This window comes from Canis lupus, chromosome 14, assembly GCF_003254725.2.
Source record: "Canis lupus dingo isolate Sandy chromosome 14, ASM325472v2, whole genome shotgun sequence".
Taxonomy (NCBI): Eukaryota; Metazoa; Chordata; class Mammalia; order Carnivora; family Canidae; genus Canis; species Canis lupus.
In genome coordinates, this window is record NC_064256.1 from 25,903,739 (window position 1) to 25,919,665 (window position 15,927).

A 15,927-nucleotide genomic window follows, 5' to 3' on the forward strand; every position below is an offset into this window, starting at 1 on the left:
ATGGATCATGCTTTTGGTATCGTATCTAAAAAGTCATAGTCAAACCCATGGTCAACAAGATCTTCTATTGTTATCTTCTAGGAGCTTTATGGTTTTATGTTTTACCTTTAGATCTGTGATCAACTTAAGTTATTTTTTGTGAAAAGGTAAGGTCTGTGTATGGATTATATTTCTCTTTTTTCACATGGATATCCAAGTGTTCTAGCACTGTTTGTTAATATTCAAAAGTCAATTCCTCTCTTATATACCAGCCATGAACAATAGGAATTTGAATTCAAAACACATTACCATTTTCATTGGAACCAAAAAATTAAGTACTTAGATTTAAGTCTAACAAAATATGTATAAAACCTATATGAAGAAAACTTCAAAATCTTCAAAACCATTCCAGGTACACAACAAAGAATACTCAGTAATGTCAGCATGTCAGTTCTTTCCAACTCGAAGTATAGATTCAGTGCAATTCTAGTCAGAATCCCAGCAAGCTATTTTGTGGATATCGACAAACTGATCTAAAGTTTATCTGAAAAGATAGGGAAGGTGTGTAGTATGATGGGTGAACTAGGTAATGGGGAGTAAGGAGTACACTTGTGATGAGCACTAGGTGATGTATGGTATTGTTGAATCATTATATTGTACACCTGAAACCTGAAAATATAACACTGTATGTTAACTATACTGGAATTAAAATAAGATATAAGATATAAAGTCTACATGCAAAGATAAGTTCCAGAATAGCTAACACAATACTGAAGAAGAACATAGTTGGAGTAATGAAATTGATTTCAAGACTTACTATAAAGCTATAGTAATAAAGACAATGTGGTATATAAAAAAAGAAAAAGAAGAAAGAAAGAAAGAAAGAAAGAAAGAAAGAAAGAAAGAAAGAAAAGAAAAGAAAGAAAGAAAGAAAGAAAGGAAAAGAAAGAAAAGAAAAAAGAAAAGAAAAGAAAAGAAAGAAAAGAAAAAAAAAGAAAAGAAAGAAAAGAAAAGAAAAGAAAAGAAAAGAAAAGAAAAGAACCGCATGGTATCAGCAAAAGGACATACAGATCAATGGAACAGAATACATGGTCCAGAAACAGTCTCACATGTATAGTCAAGTGACCATTGGCAAAGGCAGTTCATTGAAGAAAGTATAGTCTTTTAGCTAATATGGTTTTAATGTGAAGTCACTATGGGAATGCAGAGGACACTATGTCATAAAAGATTATAAATGTCATAAATTTGTAGCCACTAAAGGCCTTTTCGGAGGATGTTAGGGATCAGAAGAAGAAATATCCTTTAGACAAGTGATTTGCAAACTCTTTCAATGAGAGAATTTATTTTATATAGTTTGTTACATATAATTTAAAGATTTCATGGAATAAAAGCATGCTGATAATTTTTGTTTTGTGTTTTATAGATTAAAAAAAATGCTAATCAGTCTTTACTAAATTGACTTCACTACCCCTTATAGGGTTAAGTAATTTGAAACACATTGATATAGGGGATCCTGGGTGGCCCAGTCAGTTAAGCATCTGACTTTGGCTGAGGTCATGATCTCAGGGTCCTGGGATTGAGCCCCATGTTGGCCGTCAGGCTCCCTGCTCAGTGAGGAGACTGCTTTTCCATCTCCCTCTGGTTGTCCCCCTACTTGTGCTCTCTCATTCTCTCTCTCAAATGAATAAATAAAATCTTAAAAAAAACAAAAACATTGATCTCTTCAAAGTGCTTTGTTTTACAGAATAAGAAAGATGAAACTCAGAGAAGTAACCTCAGGTTCATGTTAGAGTTACACAGCTAGTTAATGGCAGAGCTATGATGAGGTTAGTACTGGTTATTTCTCTTTCTACAGTCATTTACTAATCTATCATTGAGCACCTCAGAAATTATTGTACTTGTCACTAAATTTATTCAGTGATTAAAAATAAGTTTGGTGCTAAAATATATATACCTAAAAAAACATTTTGCAAAAACAAGTCAACTCGAACTGTAGAATGATACACAGTGAATGATTAGGTAGAGAAATACAAGTCATTTTTAAGTAAGCTTTGTTAAAAGACTAAAGGCATTGTTGCATTATATAAAAGTACTTACACATAAAAATTCTGATTTCTTTGTCTACTGGCACTAGAACCCACCTCTTTCTTCACTTGACATACCTTTCTAAGGCCTCTAAACTTAATTTTATTCTGTCATCAGTAGCCCACACTCATTACTTCTTCTGATGCAGTGTTTCCTGAGAAAGTAGTCTCTTGGATGTTCTTATTGTTACTCTAATCTCAAATAGTCTCCTTCAAAAACAGACTCAGAATCATATTGTCTAGGTAATCGTATAAATTTGGGTAAGTGACTTAATCTTTCTGCCTTGTTTCCTCATTTTAAAATGGAGATAATAATAATACCTACTCATTAAGGCTTCTGAAGGGCTATTTTATCTGTGTTTTAGAGTCTGATAACAATGTCGATGAGCCTCACTAGTACCTGATTCACTTTTCCATTTAGTTGCATGTCCGCAAGGAAAGGAAAAGAAATGGTTTTCACTAAGATAAAGATGAATTATATATATTTTCTGTCTACTATTTCTGAAACATGGAGAACAGCAAGTCCCTTGTTTTCATTTTTTTCTTCATTTGAGAACCATCTAAAATTATTTTAATATAATGTTGGTTTTAAATATAATTTTTTAAATACTCCATAAAAATTTAAATTTAAGCAAGTGTTAATTTTTTGTATATCTTTCCACAGTAAAGAAATGTCTTTTTTCCATTGCAACTCCAACTTTGTTAAGGAGCACAATTTCCTGCATTCGTAATGTTAAATGTAACTTTAGCTTTCAATTCATTGCTGTGGTTGTGTTTCCAGAGCCTGCTGTAAGAGATAAACCCATTGCAAATGAAGACAGCATTCATTTTCTTCCACCTCAGGCCACACAGAATTGATTGAGGTAATAAAATGACAGCAACTTGTAATATATTGAAGGCTCTTTAATTCAAAACCAGTTCTAACCTGATTCAGAGGTTGTTTAAAGCTAATTTATAGCTTGCATAATTCTTAGCCAGCCAACCAAGGTAAAGGATGATATATGAAAACTGATAAAGAATTAACTTGTGACACATTCAGATCTGTTTTGTTAAAGTCAGCTGGTATTAGAAAACATAGGTGGGAAGGGAATGGCAGAAATAATAATTGGTAAACTTTGCTTCACATAAGTAGCATTGTTGACAACAGTTTAAATTTGTCATCATCTCATTTCAGACCTAATTTCTTGTCTTCTCTTCATAAAATCTGTGCTATTTGCATTTACTGTATTTTAAATTCCTTCATTTTTCATCACATATATATTTAGTTTAGTGAGAGGCTAGGTACAGTTAGCAGGTGCTGTGATTTCCACAATGACAAATGTACTGTATGCCATAGTGACTGATGCTAAATAGTTTTGTCAGCATTTAATTTAATCTTTTTTCAACATGCAAGCTGAAAGGAGAACTCTTCAGTTTTATTTGGGCTGAAAAAAATCCATAGACTTTTGGCCTTTGTGGGCTATTTTTATCTCTTTATTTGAACATTTTTTGACCCACAAATAAAATAACCACCATAGTAAGATAATTTGTACTGTGAATGAAGCCAGGTTTTCAGAAATTTCATGTCAGCATTCAGGAGTAAAAATGGATTACATTTTCCTTTTTTATATTTAAGTCCTCTGCATGGTTGTAACTTTTTCCCTTGAAAGAAAAAGACAGTGGAGGATGAGCATATCTTTTGTCATATGCTATGACATATGTTTAAATTTTGAAAAGGACATTTACCATCTTTAACCATGTGTATCACACTAATACATTGGAAATGTTTTGGATATCTAAGCTAAAAACGTCAATAAATGTATATAAACATAGATTTAGATATATAAGACTGTACTGTCATATTCTATAGTTTCATCAATGAAACATGTCTAGATATATTGTGAGATATTAAGACAAAAAGATGGTAGTTAATCTAATTCTGCCCATAGTAAGTATGGCTATAATTATTTTAATTACTCTTGAAAATTATAAAGCAGTACATGATTATAGGATAATATATAAAGATGAAAATAAAAGTCATTTAGGGAATAACCATTGCTAGTATTTTGTTATTTTTTCTATGTGTATTTTTAAAGATCTTAACATAGTATGACATGACATGCATTCCCAGTAGAGGCAGTGTTGTTACAAGGGGGCAATTATTGGTTCACACAGGAATAGAAACAAAAGAGGGTTTGTGACTCTCCACTGTTTAACCTTTTCTGATAAAATCTTCGTATTTAATTTCTCTCAGGTTTTGTTGGGTATCACACAAGTAGTAGTAGTAGAAATATACAAAATATTTATATATATATTATATATTTATATATTTATATATTTTGATCAGTGCTATAAAACAATGACAAACAGATGGTTATGATCACATGACATTCCATCAAATTGTTCGATCTTGAAGTTATGTCACATAAGATGGCTACATATGCCTGCTGGCTGCTGTTGGCTATCTTTTGGATGTTGTTTATGCTTGATCTTCAGTGCTTTTGTGTATAACTTAGGCTTTGAGAATGAATAAAAATAGATTATTTAATATTACAAAATTATTTAATCTGTTATTAATTGTATCAGTTGCTGAAATGAGAACATACTGACATGATATGAATGATTATTTAACAGCTAGTTATTTTCTTCTATCAAGCAAAACCTAAAGTTCACTAAAATTTTAAGGCTTAATTTTTTCAGTTACTTTTGCTGGAAATATAGTAGATTGAATGACTTGATTTTTACATTGTTATTCTCACATGTTTTGTTATATGTAACGACATAATTTTAAAATTTTGTAATGTTTTATAATTTTTCTAAATATAGTTAACATGGTATTACATGGGTTTCAGGTGTACAGTGTCATGATTTGACAAGAGTACATTATGTTTTGCTCACCACAAGTGTAGCTGCATCTGGCACCATACAATGCTATTACAGTATCACTGTTTATTCCATATGTTGTACTTTTATTCCCATGACATATTTCTTCCATAACTGAAAGCCTGTATATCCTACTCTTCTTCATCCATTTTGCCTATCTCTCTAATCCCCATCAGTTATTCTCTTTATTTATAGGTCTAGTTCTACTTATTATTTATTTGTGTTTTTTAAGATTCCACACATATGTGAAATTTATGGTATTTGTTCTAGGTCTGACTTTTTTCACTTAGCATAGTACTCTCTAGGTCTATCCGTGTTGTCATAAATGGCAAGATCTCATCCTTTTTTGTTGCTAGTAATATTCCATTGTGTATATGTATCACATTTTCCTTATCCATTCACCTACTGATGATACCTCGGTTGCTTCCATTTTTTTGCTGTCATAAACAATGCTGTAATAAACATAATGGTACATACATCTTTTCGAAATGGTGTTTTTGTTCTCTTGGGGTAAGTTAAAAAAGTCTACTTTTAGTCTTTTGAGAAACCTCCTCACTGTTTTCTACTGTGGCTGTACCAATTTACATTCCCACCAACGGTGTATGAATTTCTTTTCTCCATATTTTTGTCAGCAGTTGTCTTTTGGATTTTAACCATTCTGACAAGTGTAAGGTGATATTTCATTATGGTTTTGATTTACATTTCTCCAATGGGATCAGTGATGTTGAGCATCTTTTCATGAATCCATTGTCTATCTGTAAGTCATCTTTGGAAAAATGCCTATTCAGGTCCTCTGCCCATTTTTTAAAATAGGATTGTTTTTTGACAAATAAGTTATATAAATAAATTACTCAACACCTACAGTTACATAGTTAAGTTGTATGTTAATAGCTTTTAATTTTTCACTTGTTAGATTTAAAAATATAAAAATTTATTATTTAGTCATTTATAACCTTGTATCAAATAAAAAGAGTTAAGCTCTTTTAAAGCATAAAGCTTAACTCCTTTTATTAAATAAGGTACAGCTATACATATAGCATATAAACAGATATACCATTATATCCGTGGCATTAAAATATCATGGAGAGGCAGTTAGGAAAAAAAAATTCTAAAAAGACTTTGGGGGATGCTAATAAAATAGTTGAGAAACACTAGCATAAACAACTGTTATCCTGCTCTTTTACTTAATATTACATAGTAAACATTCAAATTATTTTTATGCAAAGCCAATTTTGTGCCCTGCACACAAGATATATAAGAAATTGTAGATTCACTTGTGACATCAGTCATTAATGATCAGTTTTATTTGAAATTTCATTTGAGATGATAATTCATAAATTCTAGTAATCCACAAATATCTAAGAGTACTAGAGTACTAGGTCATTTTGTGATTGTTAGAGACAGATTCGTAAATATCTACTTATCTACTGATGTTTCAGTCTTAATAAATCTAAGTTTCAGTAGGATTCCTTTGTAACATTTTTTTATGTGTTATTGTTTGAAGTCTTTCAAATGATCTGACCTTTGTATTTACTATGGTCCTTCTAGTTTGTATGCATATTTTCTGTAACATAATTCTAGGGTATGATTTATGACTTTTTCATTTACAAACATTAATGCCTTTGTGCTGGCCACTACTGTGCTATGAAGGTTAAATTTGTAAGACATTTTGTCTTAATTACTTAAAAATGAGAGCAAGACATAATTCTTCCTCTGAGTAACTCTGTCTTATTGGGAAGAAAGGCATGTAAACTGAAAAGTAAGGACTTACTCCTGCTTTAAAAGTCTAGGTAGGAGTGCCTGGCTGGCTCAGTTGGTAGAGCATGCAACTCTTGATCTCAGGGTTGAGTGCAAGCCCCATGTTGGTTGTAGAGATTACTTAAATAAGTCTTTTTTAAAAAAATTAACACTACTGGGTATTTGATATTGTAGAAATAAAGAAACCATTGTTTTATGGAGCCAAGCAATCAAATATTTGGCAGAATGATGTCTGACAATAACAAATGTTTTACCATATAAGTCATATATATTACACTGAATACTGTAACAATAGTTTAATTCCTAAAACTTATCTAACATCTGTATTTCCACTAATTATCTTGAGAAGATCGTGAGAGACAAGCTCCCTTAAGACGGAGAATAGTATATATTTATTGTGTTCTTATTTTTATGTCTTGCAGATTTTTTTATTCAGCTCTTCTCATTTGTTTCACTATCACTAAAATTTAAACTCCTAGACTTAAATCATATAATATTAAAACCTTATTTTTAAAAATTGTACTCTCTTTTAAGTGACTTTGAAGCCATTGTAACAAGGGATTTTGGAACCCAAGTAATGTAACCAAATTCAGACATCTGGGTAGCTGAGTAGGTTGAGCAGCTGACTCTTGGTTTCAGGTCATGATCATATTTCTACAAAATTGAAATTTAAGTGAAACATGCCTGAAGAGCATCAGGATTATGGTCAGTCAGACCTGGATTTGAATATCTACTCCTCTACTTAGTAGTTGTGATACTTTGGCAAAGTCCTTAACCCTTCTGAGTTTCAATGTCATCATCTGTAAGGTAAAGATAATACTTAATAGGCATGTTCTGAAGATCAAAGAATAGCATATATAGAATGCCTAGCACAATTGCTGGCCCATTAAATCCTCCATAAGTGGTAATATATATCACTGTGATTATTATTATATACCAAAAGTTATAGTAAGTATACAAAAGATACAATAAATGTTTCTAAAATTGATGAGAGTTGAGTAAAATTTTCCATAGTATATGATGTAATGTGCTATTATAATAATCATGATGATACATAGTTCTTAATTTTGTTGCTAATCTTATATTTATCTTGATTTGTGAACAAAGTCAAGCTATTTTGTTGCATCTATGCTTGGTTTTTCATAACTCAAAAATAGGAATGCCTAAAAACTTAGAGTAGTTCTTTATATAATTGTTACTGTCAAAAAGATTCCTTGAGAAAAATAGTATCATGTATAAATCTGGCTATAGACACTTTTTTTTCTGGGTCAATATAGAATTATAACACAGTACTATTTCATAATTTCTCAACAAAGGGTTATATACTGTATTTTCTAATCATCTTGAGTTTTAATTCAAGCTATTAGTGTTATTTTTTACATGATATTCAATTATTGCTAATAACAGGTCAATAGATACTGCAAATATGCTCACAGTAAGTAATGTCCTCAATAAGTAATGTCTGCATTAAAAATTCAGTTGGTTAGAATTATAAAGCATTTACCCAGGAAGAGAATTGGTTCCCCAAGGTCATTTGAGGAAAATACTAATTTCACCTTGAGTTCTGTTCATCATAATATACTTCTCATTTAGAATAGTTGGAATTTTTAAATTTAAATCTAGAATTGACTTTGCAGTCAACTGATTGAATGCTCTTAGACCTCATCTTCCTCAAGGTTATCTCTGTATTTAAGGAATCTGGGGTTCCAGAAGATTTGTGAATGAATTGTCAAAGACCCATAGTGAGTTGCAGGAACCAGCAAAGGACTTTGACTTTCTGTCTCCAAATCCATTGGCCTTTGCCCTATATAGTACTGATGTTCAGTGTTCCTTTATGGACGTTGGTGGTTAAATCTGTTATAGTGCCTATACATTTCCCAAATATTGTATAATTTCAGTAATTATCTAATTGGGCTTATTGTTTGGCATATGTAGGCAAAAATATTTTCTTGTCATTTTGATGTAAAATAAGTTACTTAAATTTTTTTTGCATTGTTGTATATAATAGTCTGAGTTTCATCAAGAGCATAATTTGATATATGGTTCCTACAGAGAGGTTTAATCTGTGTACAAATTTTATTCTTTGATATTATCAGCTTCATCTTGCATCAGTGTAGTATGTGAATCTCTGATAATAGACATTTTTGTGTTTCATTTTTTAACCTAGTTTGAAATCATATCTAGCATGTATAAGTTTTTATACTTATCACTTTATTAGTGATATTGCTGTTCCTAATTGATACTTCCTTTTCCTTACCCATAGTCTCCCAAAATTTGAAAATACTCTTTCATGAAAGAAAAAAATATATATTATTGTATTTTCCTCAAGTTACCAGACTCTGAGAATGTTTCGTTTACAAAATCTTAGGTGGCTACCTTTTAAATATTTAGATATCAGAAATGGCAAAGTAAAAGGAAGAAAATACTTAAAAAGCTTCACTGGTTATTTTTATACATTGGGATTTTTAAGACTTTTGTTTGTTTGTTTGTAGATGCTTTTCAATCAAAGCCAATAGTTTTATTTTGACAAAGTGTGCTATAGACAACAATGTTAAATTTATTATCAATGTAAGTTCATGAACCATAAATGCATATCCCAAACATATATAATTATGGATTTTAAATTTTCTCACTAACTTTAGGTAGCCTCAGATTGAAAACTGGTAGAAATTCTTGATGCCCTTTTCCATTCTTACAGTGATAGGGATTGCAATTATTCACTGCTCTATAATGGATCATTTTTTATCTATATCTTGTGTTCTGTTTATATAGAATATTTATGTTTTTTCATTTTTCTGAACTAAGAGATACACATAAAGTAGGTTTGAAGTATCCACTATAATTCATTGCTTGAAAAGAAAGACTTTCCACTGATACTGAATGGAAGAGAAAACTATCTAAATCATTTTAGCAGCAAGCTTATAACCAAGATAATATCAGCATTTTCCTTCTTGAAAATGTATCTTCCATATACTAAAGTAAGGATGCAGTATTTTATTAAAAATAGTATGACAAGTTTAACCTATCATTATTACAAACCTAGCTTAAAGAAGATCCTCTTCTGTTTGATGGGGGGGGGGAATAGGAAGATTTTATTGTTATCATATGTTCACTATATAAAACCACCAAAAAACCCTACTAAAATGCAAAAAAAAGTGAAATAGTTCTTTTGTTAATAGTATAATACTTTGAGTTCTCAAAAACAAATTATCATCCTCTATAAATATACAGTAATAAAATGAGATGACTTAATGGCTAGTTGACTAATGCCATAAAAGTTATCAGTTTGAAAAATATAGTATTTTCTGCTCAGACAAAATGTAGCTCTATAATTTACTGCTTTATATTTTCACAGTTAAATATTTGCCTAGGTTAGGAACACGCTATATACTACTTGATCTGCATTACTTAAAAATCAGACGTATAAAAGGTTTTAGGTATGTTAGAAATATTTGACGGGCTTTGGAAATTCAGATTTACATTTCTTGACTTTGACATTGCCATTTTTGACAATGAAAAACTAAATTTTATTGAACAATGGTCTATATACTAAAATATGTACTTAATTTTTGAAAATGGTATGCTACAGTAATTTGTAAGTAAATAAAATACTTTTTTATAAATATTTTTATAAATATTTTTATAAATATATTTTATTTTTATTTATTTATTTATACTTATTTCATTTTGCCTTCATTTAACAAGTATTTACTGAGCATTTTATAAGTGTAAGGCCCAGTAATAATTTCTGAGTAGCATAGCATCTGTGGGGATATAACCCCTGTCCTCTTGATGGTTGCTTATAGAGTGTCAGAGAATATAGGCAAATGAGATGGAAGCTATGAGAAAAGCACCCAAGGTACTGTTAAAACCCATAGCAAGGGAACTAACCTTGTTGGTTGGGTCCCAGCAAGTACACTTGCTATATTTAGAATGTAGTAGGAGTGTTCTGTGATGCCAGTACTGTTATAGGCATATGTTCTCACTTGTTCTTTTTATTTCTCATATTTTAAAATTTTCATTGGCCATTTCATTGAGATCTAAAAGAAAATAACATTCTTGTATGCATAAACCTTCATATCTGAAAAATTCGCATTATTTTAAAAACCACTATGGTATCATTATCACTGCTATAAACTTAAATAGACTGAAAATGAGCAAATATCCAAAATGTCTCTTAGGCAATTTCTTCATTGCAGGCAGAAAAAAATTAGCATTTCCAGATTATTTTTACGATAATATAAAGTTGTTTGGTTCACTTGTTATAATTTATGAAAGTATTTTATTTTATCCAGCTTGACACTGCAATTGTCCTAAATCAATTAGCAGAATTTCATAGCAATTTTGCAATATATTTTATAGCAATATACTTAATTTAATCAAGCTATTTAAAGACTATTTTTTTCTTTTTTAAAAAGAGTCAACTTATTTATTTGAGAGAGGGAGGTGAAGAGGGAGAAGCAGACTCCCTGCTGAACAGGGAACCCGATGTGAGGCTCCATCCCAGGACCCCCAGATCATGACCTGAGCCAAAGACAGACATTTAAACATTTAACTGACTGAGCCACCCAGGCACCCGTTTTTCTGTTAAAATAATTATGTGCTTTGTTTTTACCATTATGAAATATGCTAATAAATTTGAAGAGTGGCATGTAATATATGAACAGTACTGTAATTCTGTTCTATTAAAAACAGTAAATAAATGTAATAGAATGCAAAGCCTTTCAATTTTTTGTTTTATTTCTATTTTCATTCTGTTCTGTATTTTATATATTACCATATTTTAAACTTGTTATATTACAAAGCAAACTTAGGAAAATATGAAAGCATATTTCATATTAAAAAATTTTAATAGTGGCAAGTAAGCTGTTTAATATGTTGAGCCTAAATTCTCCATCATGGATTAACTATATTAATTTAATCCTATTATACTAAAAAGTTTCGTTGGAAAATCTAGACTTATAACTGTATGTTTCATGACATACAGTTTCCAGTGCTTTACAGTCAAAACATGAATTCCTAATAACAATGTTTATTTAAATACTGTAAAATTAATTTTGAAAGCCAATAATTTTGTTATGATCTAAGACTTCATTTTAGAAACTAATACCAGAGGAATATAAGAGAAAATATTTTTGTTTTTTCAAAAGGAATTTCTTCATTTATTTAAATTTTCTTTGACAAACATGTTTTAATATCTCCCAGTCTTTCAGAATCTCTAAATTTGAGCTCATCCTTTCTCCAATTATTGCTCATTTCCATATTCCTATGACAGAACTTCTAAGTAGTTGTCTATACTCAGGACCTTCATTTCCTTTTTCCCTCAAGATTAGAAATGTTAATAAAAAAATGAAACAGTACAAAATATATACCTCCTGATTATAGTCAGGTAGTATTAATTCTCAGAACACCAAATTGAATTTGGGAAGATCATTCTGATTTGACTGTTTATGGTTGGGTGTATAAAGCCACATATAGGTACATTTTTAAAAAAAAGCAGTTATAGATCTCTACTTTGTCTGAAAGTTTCCCTTTCATACACACATTCAGCTTTATATGGTCATTTCAGGGATAACTAGGACATAGAGAATTAAAAGGAGATGCTAAAAGATGTTCTTATTTACAGTAAATGCAGTGGACCTTGTGCGAATCGGTGTTGCAGTTGTTTTCTGTTTTTGTTTTACTCAAACTAAAAGTTTTAGAGACTAGGATAGAGAATATACCACATATTGTTTTTAGAGGAGGGATATTTTTATGCTGCAGGAAAGATTGGATTAATATAGAAGATAGAAAATGCAACACTTAACAAAAAACCCAGAAATAGTATTGTCAGGATCCCAGGTTATGTGTAATTTTACCATGATTCTTTTGGTCTTTCTACCATGGTTCAAAGACTGCTGTCAAAACTCCAGTCATTACATTATATCCATGTTTCTGAAATTAAAGAGGAAAGATGAAGTGCAAAATGACATGTCCTATTCCCTCTTTAAACAATTTCAACTAGGTTTTCATACATAGCATTCCACTGAAATGGTTTTTGTTAAGGTCACTTACAGTCTTTTGTCAAACTGAATAGTCATGCTTCTGAATCTTGTCTGACCTCTCAATATTATTTGACAATCAACTGGCCATTCCCTCTCTCTTGAAAAATTCTCTTACCTTGGCTTCTGTGACCTCCATTGTCCCCTAATTTTCTTCTAACAAAACTGGCAACTCCTTAAATTCTCGGTCTTCTTAAATCTCCACCTCCACTCAAGTTGTATTACCATGACTTACTCCTTAAGTCCTTTTTCTTCTCAATTTACATATTGTTCCCTAGATGATTGCAAATAAGTCTATTAGTAAGTATATGTTGAGGACTTCAAAACTTCTAACAGCAGCCCTTAATTCTTCTTCCAAGATCTAAATTCTTATGTCCAAACATTTGCCTGACATTCCCATTGAATACCTAAAGATTGTCTTCAGCTTAATATTGCCAAAATGTAATTCTTGTTTTCTGATCCTTCACCACTCCATCACAGCTACTTCTCCCATAGTTTTTACCACCTTACCATTTTCAGGTGCCAAAAACAGAGAATCCTTTCTAATTACTCTTGTTTATTCCTGCATCTACTTATCAACCTTACCGTCACTCTGAACTATAACACACTCTGGAGTATATCATATTTTCCATTCCCACTACTCCTACAGTACTCTAAGACACCTTCATTCTTGATATGGACTGTTGGAATAGCCTTTTGCCCTATTTCCCTATTTTCATTCTTACCTATCCTCTACTTTCTCTATATTACAACCAAAACCAGCATAAAATTCAAAATCAAATCATATTACTTAAATTTTTAAACACTCCGGTGGCCTCTCATTGCAAATAGAATATTCAGCTTGACCTACATAGTTATGTCTAACATTTAATCTCATGCCACATATGCTGACCTTTCTGGTCCACATGCATGCTGCCCACATGCATGCTGCACTCATTTGTATCATAACACCCTTGCTCTTGTTCCCTGGCCTGGACATTCTCTTCTCACAGATGAATACATGAGTGGTTCCTTCATATCATTCAGGTCTCAGCTTGAATGTCACCACTTTAGTAGAGGGACTTTCCTATTTTGTGTAAGAAAAAGTGTTCTCCCACACTTCATATCCCTTTGCTGTGTTTTTTTCTGCTACATCAGAATTTGAAATTACCTGTTAACAATTTATTATCTCTTTCCCGGGTGGAATTTAAGATCCAAAAGGATAGATATGCTGTTTCTCCATTTCCTAGAACAGAACCTGGCACATAGTAGACACATATTTATAAATTTATCAACAAATAGAAAACATTTTATATTTTTTAGTTTAAGTAATTCTTAGCAGTTACCATTTGTGCTGAAATACTAAAATTGTAGTTAGGTTCTGAGGTTAGGTTTTTATTTTTTCACATTTTACAGGTAAGGAAACCAAGACTAAGGTCATTCCCAAAATCACATTAGTAGTAAGTAAGCAAAGCAGGATTCAGATAGGTTTATCTGACACCAAAGCCTAGACATTGCCCACTGTGTTCATATAGATGTCTTGCATAAGAACATCACACAACTGTTTTCCAGTATAAGATCAATTCAATTCACAGAGTATGTACACACAGAGTGTGGCTAACATCTGATTTAAAATCCTATTGTTTCATTGTAGTAATACTGACTCATTATGAAAGACACTTCCAGACAGCCACTTAGGATACATGAATTCTGATTCCAGCTCTATATTAATTATCTGTGGGGCTTTGGGGATGTCAATCACATAATCTGAGAATGGCTTTTCTATCAGCAGCATAAAAAGAATAAATCAAATGATCCATTCTCTAAAGTACCTCCTATCTCTAACATCTTACAGCTCTTAGCAGAGAAGAGTGGTCTGGAAAAGACCATAGAAATTTGTTGTAACTTATCTTGATATCTGATATATATCTTGAATATGAATTGCTTACATACTGATTTGCTCTTCTTGGAAATATACAGTTTCCTTGGTTTAACTACTCTTGAAATTTAGGAAGGTAATTAGAAGAATACAGAGACAGAATATAGGGTTGAATAATCTATATTGTTTTATTGTTACCTACTGTTGATTTTCCTAATGTTATCAATAGAGGTCTTCACTGTATTTTCTTTTTGTTTGTAATGGTGTTTCAGTTGATTCTCTTGATTATTTCCAGGTATACACAGATAGGAATAGTTTCACTTCCTCATTTGCAATTTTATACTGTGTCTTTCTCTTGCTTAATTGTGTTGGCTAAATATATCCAAAAAAAGATTAAATAATATTAGTATATGTGTTACTTTGACTTTAGTTGGAATGTTTTAAGCAAATGAAGCTAGCTTTTGAGCTAAAAATTTAACGAAAGTTTAATGTAAATATGTAAAGTGTAATGTTGAACATAAATTGTAAGCTGTAGAAGATCCATAATATGCCATTCATATAAAGTGTTAAAATATAAAAACATACCAGAGAATGATTAATATCCAATTTAGTGTATTGGTCCATCTGGTAAGAAGAAAAGAAGGGGAAAGGGATGGGGAAGGAATACCTAAAGGGCTTCAGTAAGTCTTACAAGTTATGGTTATGATTACTGTTATGTTTGCAACATTTTATAACAAAATAATTTGATTTGCTGAAGAAACATAGAGGTATCTGCTGACCAGGTGTCTGGTGTAAAGAACATAAGCATGAGTTGAACACACTATACATTTCAAGTATATAAATTTCCTGATAGCAGGGATCAGTCAGCTCTGCTGTCCTCTCTACCCTCAACTTATTGCACATAGTAAGTATTCACTTAATAATTACTGAGTGAAAAACTAGAGGAAAGAAAGAAGGAAAGGAGGATATTTTCTTTTTTTTTCTTTTCCTTTTTTTTTTTATTTTTTTATTTATGATAGTCACACAGAGAGAGAGAGAGAGGCAGAGACATAGGCAGAGGGAGAAGCAGGCTCCATGCACTGGGAGTCCGACGTGGGATTCGATCCCGGGTCTCCAGGATCACGCCCTGGGCCAAAGGCAGGCGCTAAACCGCTGCGCCACCCAGGGATCCCCGAAAGGAGGATATTTTCATTAATTGTCCTTATTTCTTATTTCTCATTATTTCATACGTATCAATTTTTTAACTAAAGCTGAGTTTAAATAAGTCCTGTAGATTTGATGTATTTTGTATATTAGAAGCCTCAACTTTTCTAAAGAACAGGGTTACCCGGTTTTCTATACAGCT

The 15,927-nt window shown here is 31.5% G+C and overlaps 1 protein-coding gene and 1 long non-coding RNA gene across 10 annotated transcripts in view; one reads left to right on the forward strand and one right to left on the reverse strand.

Annotated features, from left to right (window-relative positions):
• PHF14 (PHD finger protein 14) overlaps window positions 1–15,927 on the forward strand; it is a 233,057-nt gene that overhangs the window by 177,273 nt on the left and 39,857 nt on the right. For 2 of the 6 annotated variants that reach the window (XR_007401930.1, XR_007401931.1), the window contains one exon: window positions 2,845–2,926. The exons of the other annotated variants lie outside the window; for them this stretch is intronic. The gene's annotated coding sequence lies outside the window, so the exon portion shown is untranslated. The remainder of the gene's footprint in view (window positions 1–2,844; window positions 2,927–15,927) is intronic. 6 annotated transcript variants of the gene reach the window in all.
• The window catches only part of LOC112674846 (uncharacterized), a 62,441-nt gene continuing 50,023 nt past the window's right edge, over window positions 3,510–15,927 (reverse strand). The window contains exons 3-8 of one of the 4 annotated variants that reach the window (XR_004804773.2): window positions 14,785–14,954; window positions 13,875–13,961; window positions 12,843–12,998; window positions 12,542–12,617; window positions 10,575–10,723; window positions 3,510–3,704 (exon numbers count right to left, since the gene is read on the reverse strand). This is a non-coding gene — a long non-coding RNA (uncharacterized LOC112674846). Of the gene's footprint in view, window positions 3,705–10,574; window positions 10,724–12,541; window positions 12,618–12,842; window positions 12,999–13,874; window positions 13,962–14,780; window positions 14,955–15,927 lie in introns of all 4 variants that reach the window. The other 3 variants (XR_007401935.1, XR_004804769.2, XR_007401934.1) reach the window with 3 other exon arrangements.